The sequence below is a fragment of the Martes martes genome (assembly GCF_963455335.1).
Source record: "Martes martes genome assembly, chromosome: 18".
In the NCBI taxonomy this organism is placed as follows: domain Eukaryota; kingdom Metazoa; phylum Chordata; class Mammalia; order Carnivora; family Mustelidae; genus Martes; species Martes martes.
Window position 1 is genome coordinate 24,746,959 of NC_137906.1, and position 9,933 is coordinate 24,756,891.

Genomic DNA, 9,933 nt, shown 5'->3' on the forward strand with positions numbered 1-9,933 from the left:
GTGTAGTGTAGTATGTGTGTGTATTAGATACAATTGTAAATTTGCATAACAGAAGCTCACAAGCTTGCTAGGGGTGACATAGAGACTGTTCTCGTGGCGCCTGGGGCCAGCAGGTGGGGAGGGTGGACAAGCTGAGACGGTGGGTTCGCAGGAGCAGCAGCAGTGGCGTCCTTACCGGGCTCGGTCTGCAGCGGAATGTTGGTGGTGTCTGGCTGTCGAGCTTCTCTTTATGCCTGTTGGTTTTTTTCATGTTTTGTCTTGTTCTTTTGCCTTCCTGATAGCCTTTCAATAAATGCTTTTTCTATTAAATTCAGTCAGAATCAGTTTCTGTGAAGCAGGAATTCTGCCTTACACAAGAAGAGGGTGAAGCCGATGTCTAGAGAAAAGGTGGTTTGACAGAGTGTGGCAGGAGACAGAGGAATTAGGAGACACAGATATATAAAAACATATATGACATTTATATATCTAACAACTAAAATTTACAGACTGTGTATAATATATATTTTTTATATGCATGTATATATGTATATATTTTTGAGAGCAAGAGAATCTCATGGCTTCTGTTTTTCTTGTTCTTAACTTCTATCCCTCTTGAGACCACAGTTTAATTCTTGCCCAGGGATATTATGAGATAGCCCCTTATTTATTTATTTATTTATTTATTAAGGTTTTATTTATTATTTCACACAGAGAAATCCCAAGTAGGCAGAGAGGCAGGCAGAGAGAGAAGGGGAAGCAGGATTCCCGCCAAGCAAAGAGCCCAATATGGGGCTCGACCCAGGACCCTGAGACCGTGACCTGAGCCGAAGGCAAAGGCTTAACTCACTGAGTCACCCAGGCGCCCACCGCCCCATATTTCTTTAAATAAGAAACTCTCCTTTCTACTTAAATCAATGCAAGTGGTCTTCTGTCACCTACAACCCAGAGAAGTTCAGCATAGTTTAGAGGATGACGTGCTCACCTAACCACCTTTTTGCTACACCTGCTTTTGCTCACCGCTGTGCAGAGGTTCCACAAACATCTGTTTAATGGGCACATGATTGTCATTTGGCTCCAGACGAGGAACACATGTGCTGTTCAATGCAGCAGAGGCACTCTGGTCTTCTTGGCCTTTCACATAATCATTGTAAGTGGACATAGTTATGGAGAGTTCTTTCTGTTGTACGTGCCTGTCTTTTGTAAGTTTTGCCAGCAACCTTCAGTCTCTCTGAACACCACTGACTGTAGGGTCCTCAGTGTTTGGGTTTGTGAGGCACAAGGAATGAATGAATCCAGTGGGGCCCCTTGAGAGACGCCTGCTGGACTGTCCTGGTGGGTCCTATACCGATGGACACAGGCCATTCCAACTTCATCGAGGAAGGTGGCATATAAGGTGGGAGAGATTTCAGGCAGGGTAGCCTGGGTTTTCCGAGCACAGGCTTTGAGTCAAATAGCCTTAGACTATCACCCTAACTCTACCCCGTGCTTCTGTGCTCCCTTAGGCATGTTACCTAACCTCTCTACGCCTCGGTTTCCTCGTCTGTAAAATGGACTGTTTTAAGGATTAAATGAAAAAAGAATGTATACATACGTAAATTCACAGAGAAGATGGCACATGGGGAACACTCTAGAAGTGGTATTTTTATTATTACTCAACATTATGGTTAATATTATCATAGGGACGTTCTTCCGGTGTAAAGAGCATGAAGCAGGAGATGCTCCATGTAGAGGATGGTCAACCTTTTGGCCCCTTCCAGGCCCTGCGGTTGCCATGATGCCATTTACTCATCAGCTCAGTGATCTCATGCTTGGGTGACCCCTTCTGGGCCAGCACACTAATTATGCAGCCTTGGTAGCTCGCAGGGGCCTGGTCTGGTGGGGAGGGTTTGTGTGTTTGAGCTCTTGGGTCCTGGCTACCTGAACTCCACCACCTTCTACCTGTGTGACACTCGGGACCTAATCACCCCGTGACAGGAAAGCAATTGGGGCTATCCCATAGGGTTGTTGGTGACGATTAGATGGAATGACACATATAAAATGCCTGGCACATGTCAAGAAATGTTTCACCTCATTGCATTTTCTTATTTTTTTTTACTAGCTCGCAGAACAACCCATTTCTGCCTGTTTCTGTTTCAGAGAGGTGAGGTGATTCGCTGCAGGGCATACTGTTAGGCGAGTAAGTTCAGAAAAAGACCTTGCAGGTGTAGGAAAGCACATGAGTAAAAGGAGGGAAGTGAGAACCCACTGTGAAGCTGCAGGTACCCGGGCATGGCTAGAGAGCCAGATGTGGTGAGGGCAGGGCGCAGGATGAGTTTAGGAAGGACTTTGGATGCTCTGTGCTGAAGGACAGTTGATCTCTGTGGAATTTTTAAGTCGGAGTGACCTCGTTTAATTTTCAGAGCATCTTCAGAGCATTCCAGAGGGGAGGTTGGAGGAGGAGCCAGTAGAGACAGAGTGAGTCAGGAGGAGGATCTTCTCTGAGGGATCATCAGGGCAGGCAGTGCAGAGGGTTGGAAGCAGGACATGATAAGGTCTGGGTCCTTAAGAAAGGCACAGCCCACTGGGGAAGAAGGGGCCTGCATGGGAGGGGAAATGACGTAGTACAGTGTCCAAGACACATGCCAAGAGCATCCGGCCTGGAACCGCGAGTCACCCAGGTATAAGGTGCCAGGGCCCATATGCACGGAGCAGTGTATTCAGATCAGATGGGATCGGAGCAATAGATTCTCCCAGTTCTGCTTTGGTCAACAGAACTCAGGAGTTAGCTTCCTAAAGTCCTGCTTTATTATGGCTGCTCTCTCTTCCCAGGGCGTCTGTGTGTGTGTTGGAACAAGGGACCAACATCTTAGTCACTGATCCAGGAGAGAAAATTTATTTTCATGTGTGAGATGTTACCTGCCTCCAGCCCTCAAAAAAGAGTGCAGCATTTTTTGTCATCAGGTAGATGTGACTTCATGGACACACCCTGCCACGTCTCTATAGGACCTTGAGAAGCTCACCTCATTTCTGTGTCCTTGGTTTCCTTATATAGACAATGGGGGTTATTATGCTGTCTTCTTCCTAGAGTTGCTGTAAAGATGAGATAGTGCATGTGTACACGTTATCTCAGAACATAGCGTGACGTGCAAATTGAACATCAAGCGTTGTTTCTCGCCTTGTCATTTGTGGCCTGATTCCCAGGTCGGATAGTTTGGTTCCCATCCTGACTTCAAGTCGTGAGAGTCATTTTGTTTTCTGTACGGATTTCAGTGACTACAAGAGTCTGAATACATGACCGCGCAGACTTGAACTGTCCTCAGTGGTCGGGAGCCTCCGATTTCCAGGAATGGTTCAAGGGTCCCCCTGGGGACATAGGCCACGTGGAACTCGCTCGGGGGCTTTCTGGGACTTGGTGACCCTTCTCACTGTGATAATGGCACAGCTGAATTTCCCAGCAGGGATCATTAATCACAGCAGCCACTGATCCCGCAAAGGACGGAGCTGAGCTCTTTGCCAGGCCTCCAGGACAATTACGACTCTTGCTTATGATTCTTGGTTTCGGTCCACTAGGGGGAGAAGGAGAAGCAGACTCCCCCTTTTCCATGGAGTAGGTCATGGTTAGACATAGACCATGGATTAGCTTCCAACTTCCCTGACCTCTAAAACTCAGCCCTTGCTTCCTTGCAGCCCATCTGCCCCCCAAATCATAACAAACATTGACCTGCTGGGATATATGATGGGGTTGAGAAGGAGGAAAGGCATAAGGGGAGCAAGGATATATCCCATATCTTCTCACATATTCACCGTATGTTCATTCCAGGTTTTCCTGAAGATTCATTACCACACTATGTGGTAGGTACTGTCATTCCCATTCCCACTTTAATTTTAGGTGAAGAAACTACAGGGGAGAAGGGGGATACACATCTTGAGTAGATGAAAGAAGTTTTCCCAGAAGGGAGACAGTCCACTGTAAGTCTTTGTGGGAGGTGAATCCTTTCCTGGACCTTTTTGGGAGTTTATCGGGGAGAGAATCCTAGATGGCTCCTAAACAGCGTGAGGATGGAGGGCGGCAAGTTCGTGCTGGGCGTGGGGCAGAATTGAGAAGGGCAGAGAGTAGAGGGGATCCCAAGTCTAGGAAGGTGGGCAGGTTCTGTGACACACTGGGATGTGAGACTGGCTCCCTCCCAAACTTTGGGCCGTCTGGACCTCAGCGTGGACGGTCAAGGTGCAGCCACAGAGGTGATCTTAGACACTGGGCTTCGCATTCTTTGGGGCTCCCATGGCCAAGCAGGACCCATCAGAGTAGAGCTGCCTGATTTCAGAAAGCAAAACGGCTCCCAGACCGTTCTGTTCTTTCTAACTTTGAGGCCTTTTGCTAGTCCTGGAGAGTGAGAGGAAGGTCTGATAATGGCGGGAATCGAGTATTCCTGCCTGGCTGATGGAGTGAGGCTGGGAATCAAATTTGATTTAGGGAAGATAAATGTGACAGTTTTGTCTACTCTCTTTAGAGAGTAGGAATAAATTCATATATGTTACTTGTCTGTTACATATGTTAAATAAGTTTTTTTTAAAGATTTTATTTATTTATTTGACAAACAGATCACAAGTAGGCAGAGAGGCAGGCAGAGAGAGAGGAGGAAGCAGGCTCCTGGCTGAGCAGGGAGCCTGATGCGGGGCTTGACCCCAGGACCCCGGGATCTCGACCCGAGCCAAAGGCAGAGGCTTTAACCCACTGAGCCACCCAGGTGCCCCTCATTAGTTATGTTCTAAGCAGTATGTTATTCTGAGGGACGGTTACACTTCGCCCACCTTGCTGCCAGCCCTCTGCCCACCCCGCACCTGCTTCTTCTCTCTGTCCCTGTCTCTGCCCCGTCTGCCCAGTTCACATCCGCCTCCCCTCTTGGCATCTTGTCTCTGGCCGCCGCCTGTCTCTTCCCTTCTCCGTCTCCGCTCCTCCTCCACCTCGTCTGCTCAACGCACATTCAAGCGTCTTTGCCACTTTCTCTGCCCTCCTCCTCCTCCTCACTCCTGTGCCTGTCCTCCCTCCTTCCTCTCTCTCTCTCTCTCTGTCTCTCCCTCTCTCTCTCATCCACTGGGAATAGTTTGTTGGTGGCTTTACTCAATTTCAAGCAGTAAAGATCCCTAGACCCCTACACACACACCAGCCATTCATCTGGGGACCCCTGAAGATACAGATCCAACCAGTCCGTGTGTGCAGGGGGCTCTTAGTGAAAGAATCACAGTTCAGCAACTTAATAAAGCTTTTATTTCGTATGTAACTTCCATCTGCCTGTGGCTTTGGGTGTGGCCCCCTGTAGGGGAATCCCAGCGCCCACCTCAGTCTGGATGACTGAGCCACAGAGTGAGAGGGAGGCGGGAGGCTGGACCCTCAGTGGGCAGAGTGGGCGGGGGGCATGTGACTGGGAGGCAGGGTGGTGCCACCAAGGGGGCAGCACCCGCTCTTCGCCCCCTGGGAACCTGGCCCTTAGCTGTTCAGTGGCTGGGGCTTGGCTGTGTCTTCACCTTCAAGGGGACAGTCCCATCACCTCTCCCTCACCTCCAGGCTATATTCAAGGACAGGTGTGTTCCATCATCAGTGTGGTCCGGACCCCGTGATTCTACTTGGTGACTTCTCGAATAAACGGCAAGACTGAGGGGGCCTCGTGGCCTGGAATGCTTTTGTCAGCTCGTTGTTCTGCATGTCGGTTTCCCTCCCACAAACTCATTTTCTATGCATCTGGATTGCAGGGAGTACGCCTGGGGAAATGGCATGGTTTTGCTCCTGAGATGTGAGACTATCTTATTTCACTCGATCATCTTTTATTGATGAGCTCGTTCTTTTCTTATATTAACGAGACTTACTATCTCCAACTTGCTGTGACAGCTTTATCAGCCCTTTTGTGGCTGCGTTTCCAGCCAGCTAATAGAACTGCAGTCAGATTAATTTGGCATAAATGACAGGAAAATCCACTGGCTGGGGATGTCTGCAAGCCCAGAAGGCTGGCTCTTACTGAAGCTTCCTCCTGTGGTGGGTCGTGTGTGTGTATTTGCCGGATACTCTGAGATCCAGAGCCACTATGTCCAATGCTGACCTGGTGGGGATTTATAAAAGCCTTTTAGGCTCTCTGGGTTCAGATTCTCTATGCAGTAGGAGGTCCTTCCTTTTGAGCTTGTAGGTGCCGTAGGAGAGACAGAAGTTTTGGGGTCAGAGTCACCTGATTTGTGTCCTGCCTCTGCATTAATAGCTATGAAGTTGCTGATGAGGGAAAGAAAAGTTCTAATATGGTTATGCTATGCATTAAGCACCTGTAAACATTTCACATGGAGCAATCCATCTATTTTCACAATCACTATAAGAGATTTATTTTCTTTATGAAGAAACTGAGTCATAGACACACTGTCAGGTAGTCACTTTGATTCAAGAACACATACTTTTGACATGTTTTATGATTACATTTCACAATTAAATGTTAAAAACTCAAGGTTGGAAAGGCTATATAACGTTTATGCTGAGTCAGATCCCTTGAGGGGCGGGGGTCAGACAGGGCTGTTACGTAGGGCCCTTCAAGTTGGGCACTGCACAACTCCAGGAAGGACCATTCACTTAGACCAGGGATCAGCAAACCGTGACCCTTGGGACAAATCTAGCCTGACATCTGTTTTTGTAAATAAGGCTTTATTGGAACACGGAATGACATGTTCATTTATTAACTATCATCTGTGGTGGCTTTCAAGCTACGTTGGCAGAGTTGAGTAGCTGCAACTCAGTATAGCCCACAAAGTCCAAAGTGTTACAGCGACACTTTGCTTACAGAAACACTTTGCTGACCACTCTCCCAGAGGACAGTTTAAACACCCTTGAGTTGTTCAATGTGGCAGCCCTGGAGCCAGGACTATGAGTCCAGCGGAGCTCGGAACAAATCAGTTCTTCCTGCCATGCGGGGTAACTATGAGAACATAGGAGATAGGAATCTTCTTTCACAACTATTTACCCTGGGCCCAAAGACTCGGGACAGGGATGGTCATGGAGGCACTGTTTCCTACCACGAAGATTATTTCAGAAATAATCTGAAAATCCATCTGTAAGAGATATGTCTAAATAAAGGCAGTGCATTTATGCAATGACAGATCACACAGACCCATGTGTACTGAAATCTGTCCCTAGCAATTCACACAACCATACATCTCTATAACTGTGTAAGTGCTGCAGCCACTGTATTTTGTTACTTTAAAATGCCACTTATTTCAAGATGCACCACGATTTTAGGTGCCACTAAGAAGGAGAGGAATTGGCCACCATACAATGCCTTTAATTGTAAGATGCATCCTTATTTCAGAGATTTTTTAATTTGAGCAAAAAAACCCCCATCTGTATCCTAGAATAGATGAAATATGATTTCTTCATGTATTCCTGTAAGAGTACGTGTATTTATGAAAATGCACAGAATAAAGTCTTTATGGATACACATTCAAGGATATAGAGATGATCTGTCCCCAGGAATGTGAGTGAAATTGAGAGAACGGGGTGAAACAGAACTGTCGCTTTTTAATCTTTATGCCACTGAGTTGTTGAAAAACTTTACAATGAGTGTGTATTACTTATGGAATTTTATTTTTTTACTTATGTAATTTCAAATACTATATTTTAAAGGAAAAAAAACTACTTAATTAGATAATACCTATAAAGTATGTGGCACAAAATTGGAGGAGAAATGATTTTATTCTCTTTCTCCTCTCTGGTCATGCAGCAAGAAATTTGTGCACTTAAGAGAGACAAAATATTGGGAATGTTTTCTGAACAAAAGGTGTATTATAAATTTAAGATGCTATTGCAACTTACAAAAGGTTTCTGTTTGCAGATAGATATTTGGTCAATTTTTTATTTTATTTATTTTTAAAGGATTTGATTTATTTATTTGACAGGCAGAGATCACAAGTAGGCAGAGAGGCAGGCAGAGAGAGAGGAGGAAGCAGGCTCCCTGCTGAGCAGAGAGCCCTATGCCGGGCTTAATCCCAGGACCCTCGGATCATGACCGGAGCCGAAGGCAGAGGCTTTTACCCACTGAGCCACCCAGGCACCCCAATTTTTTAGTCTTCTATTTTCTGTTCTTCCGGAAAGACAGTTCCTCTGTTAATTATAGTTGATAACGAACTCTACAAATACCACACAATGTGAAGAGGTTTGGGGTTCTCAGCTTCCATGAAAAGCATATCGATGAGAGTTTTTCCATGTGCCTTTCCTGCACACAGACAATTTAGGTAACAAGTGACTTGTTAGCCATAACCACAGGAGCTACTTTATTCATACCATTTCCGAGCGAATGTTTGTACACGGTCATTTTTTCCCCACATTCCTTCTCCGTACTGCTGAAGGAGAATGGGGCCAGGCCTGTTCAGAATAACAAATAACCCCACATCATCTGCAAAGTGGAAATTTAACTGGGAAATTCCCCACATCCCAAACAGAATGGGAACATTTCTACAACTCGCACTGCTGTATTTTCCTCCTTTTGGAAGACAAACTGGCAACTTGTTATGTCATGATGTGAGTAAAAAAACTTTTATACATGGATAATAGATTTCCAAGTTGTAGGAGACTTTGCGGGGCCCTTGGTCCGGCCCACAGTCTCCATGGCTGTGGCTCAGCTTTGGCTCGTGCACCGTAGGTGCTTCCAAGGACTCTCTGTTCAACCAAACAGTGAAAGCACAGTGCAGTAATAACTGTGATAGCAGGGTCAGGGGGATGGGATGGCTGCTGTGGTCTGTAGGTGCAGCAATACTTCCTAGAAATGGCTGACACTGTTGGTCGCTCTATCAGTTAGAATGGCTTTTAGCTGCATGTAATATAGTACTTTAATAACGGCTGAGTAAGAAAGATAATTAACTGATATAACTGAAAACTTCGGAGAGTAGCCATCACGGAACTACGTTAGTGGCTCAAGGATGTAATTCGGGAGCCAGGTGCTTTTCATCATCCTACTCCACCCGTATCAGCTTATTAGTTTTTCATACTTAGGCTTATTGCCCCATGGTTGCAAGGTGGCTGCCAAAGCTCCGAGAATCATGTCCTCTCACGATCAAGTCTAAAGACATGAATCAGAAGGGTAACCACAGAGGGAGGGAGGGAGAGAGCGAGCTCATTTCATGTCATTATACTTTTATCAAGGAGGGCCAGGAGGAAGCCCCTTAGAGGACTTCCCCTTCCATACAAACGTCTGGAAACAGAGCACATGGCTCCCTAGCTGGAGGGGAAACTGGACAGTGAGTATCTTGCTTGTTTGGCCTTTATAATGCAAGGTGGACGAAGGCGGGGTGCTGAAAAGGACTCTTGGGTTCGCTATTGTCTGGCCTAGTCACCAGCTGGGCCGGGTGCTATCCGTTCCTTTCTGGATTTGCTCAGGAGTGTGATTTGTGGAGAGGATGGGTCCTCTCCAGTCCCCAGTGATGACTGGGTTAAGAGAATCGGTTCCTGCTGCTGTTAGGAAAGGATAGGGGATGGAGTTCTGGCCGACGAGGTGTGAGAAGTTGTCTCGCAGAACTCTGAGGAGCTTCTAGGAGACTGAACCCCTGTGTTAGGAGGGAAAGGGAAATGCCCTCTTCTCTTTCAGAATTTAAACCATTTTGTTTGATGTTCTGGCACTTGGAGTTACTGCAGTGATTTTAAACCAGGGAAGGATGAAGTGTGAAGACAAAAACGCAACACATCGAAAATGGAAGATTAGAGCGATCAAAAGGGCACATATCCATCTGAGCTCTGGAACTCCCTACCTCTGTACTTTTGTTCTGTGTGATATCTTTGGTTTGCTCCTAAAAGCAGAATTCTGGGGGCAGAAGGCTGATACGCCCCTCGTTGGGTGGTGCGATATCAGAGAACACGTGTGGGGGACAGGGAGGAGGAAGAGCCCATAGAGAAAGCATTATCAAGTGGGCTGCCATGAAGTGTGACTGTCCCCTAAGAAGCCCTGTAAACTGCAT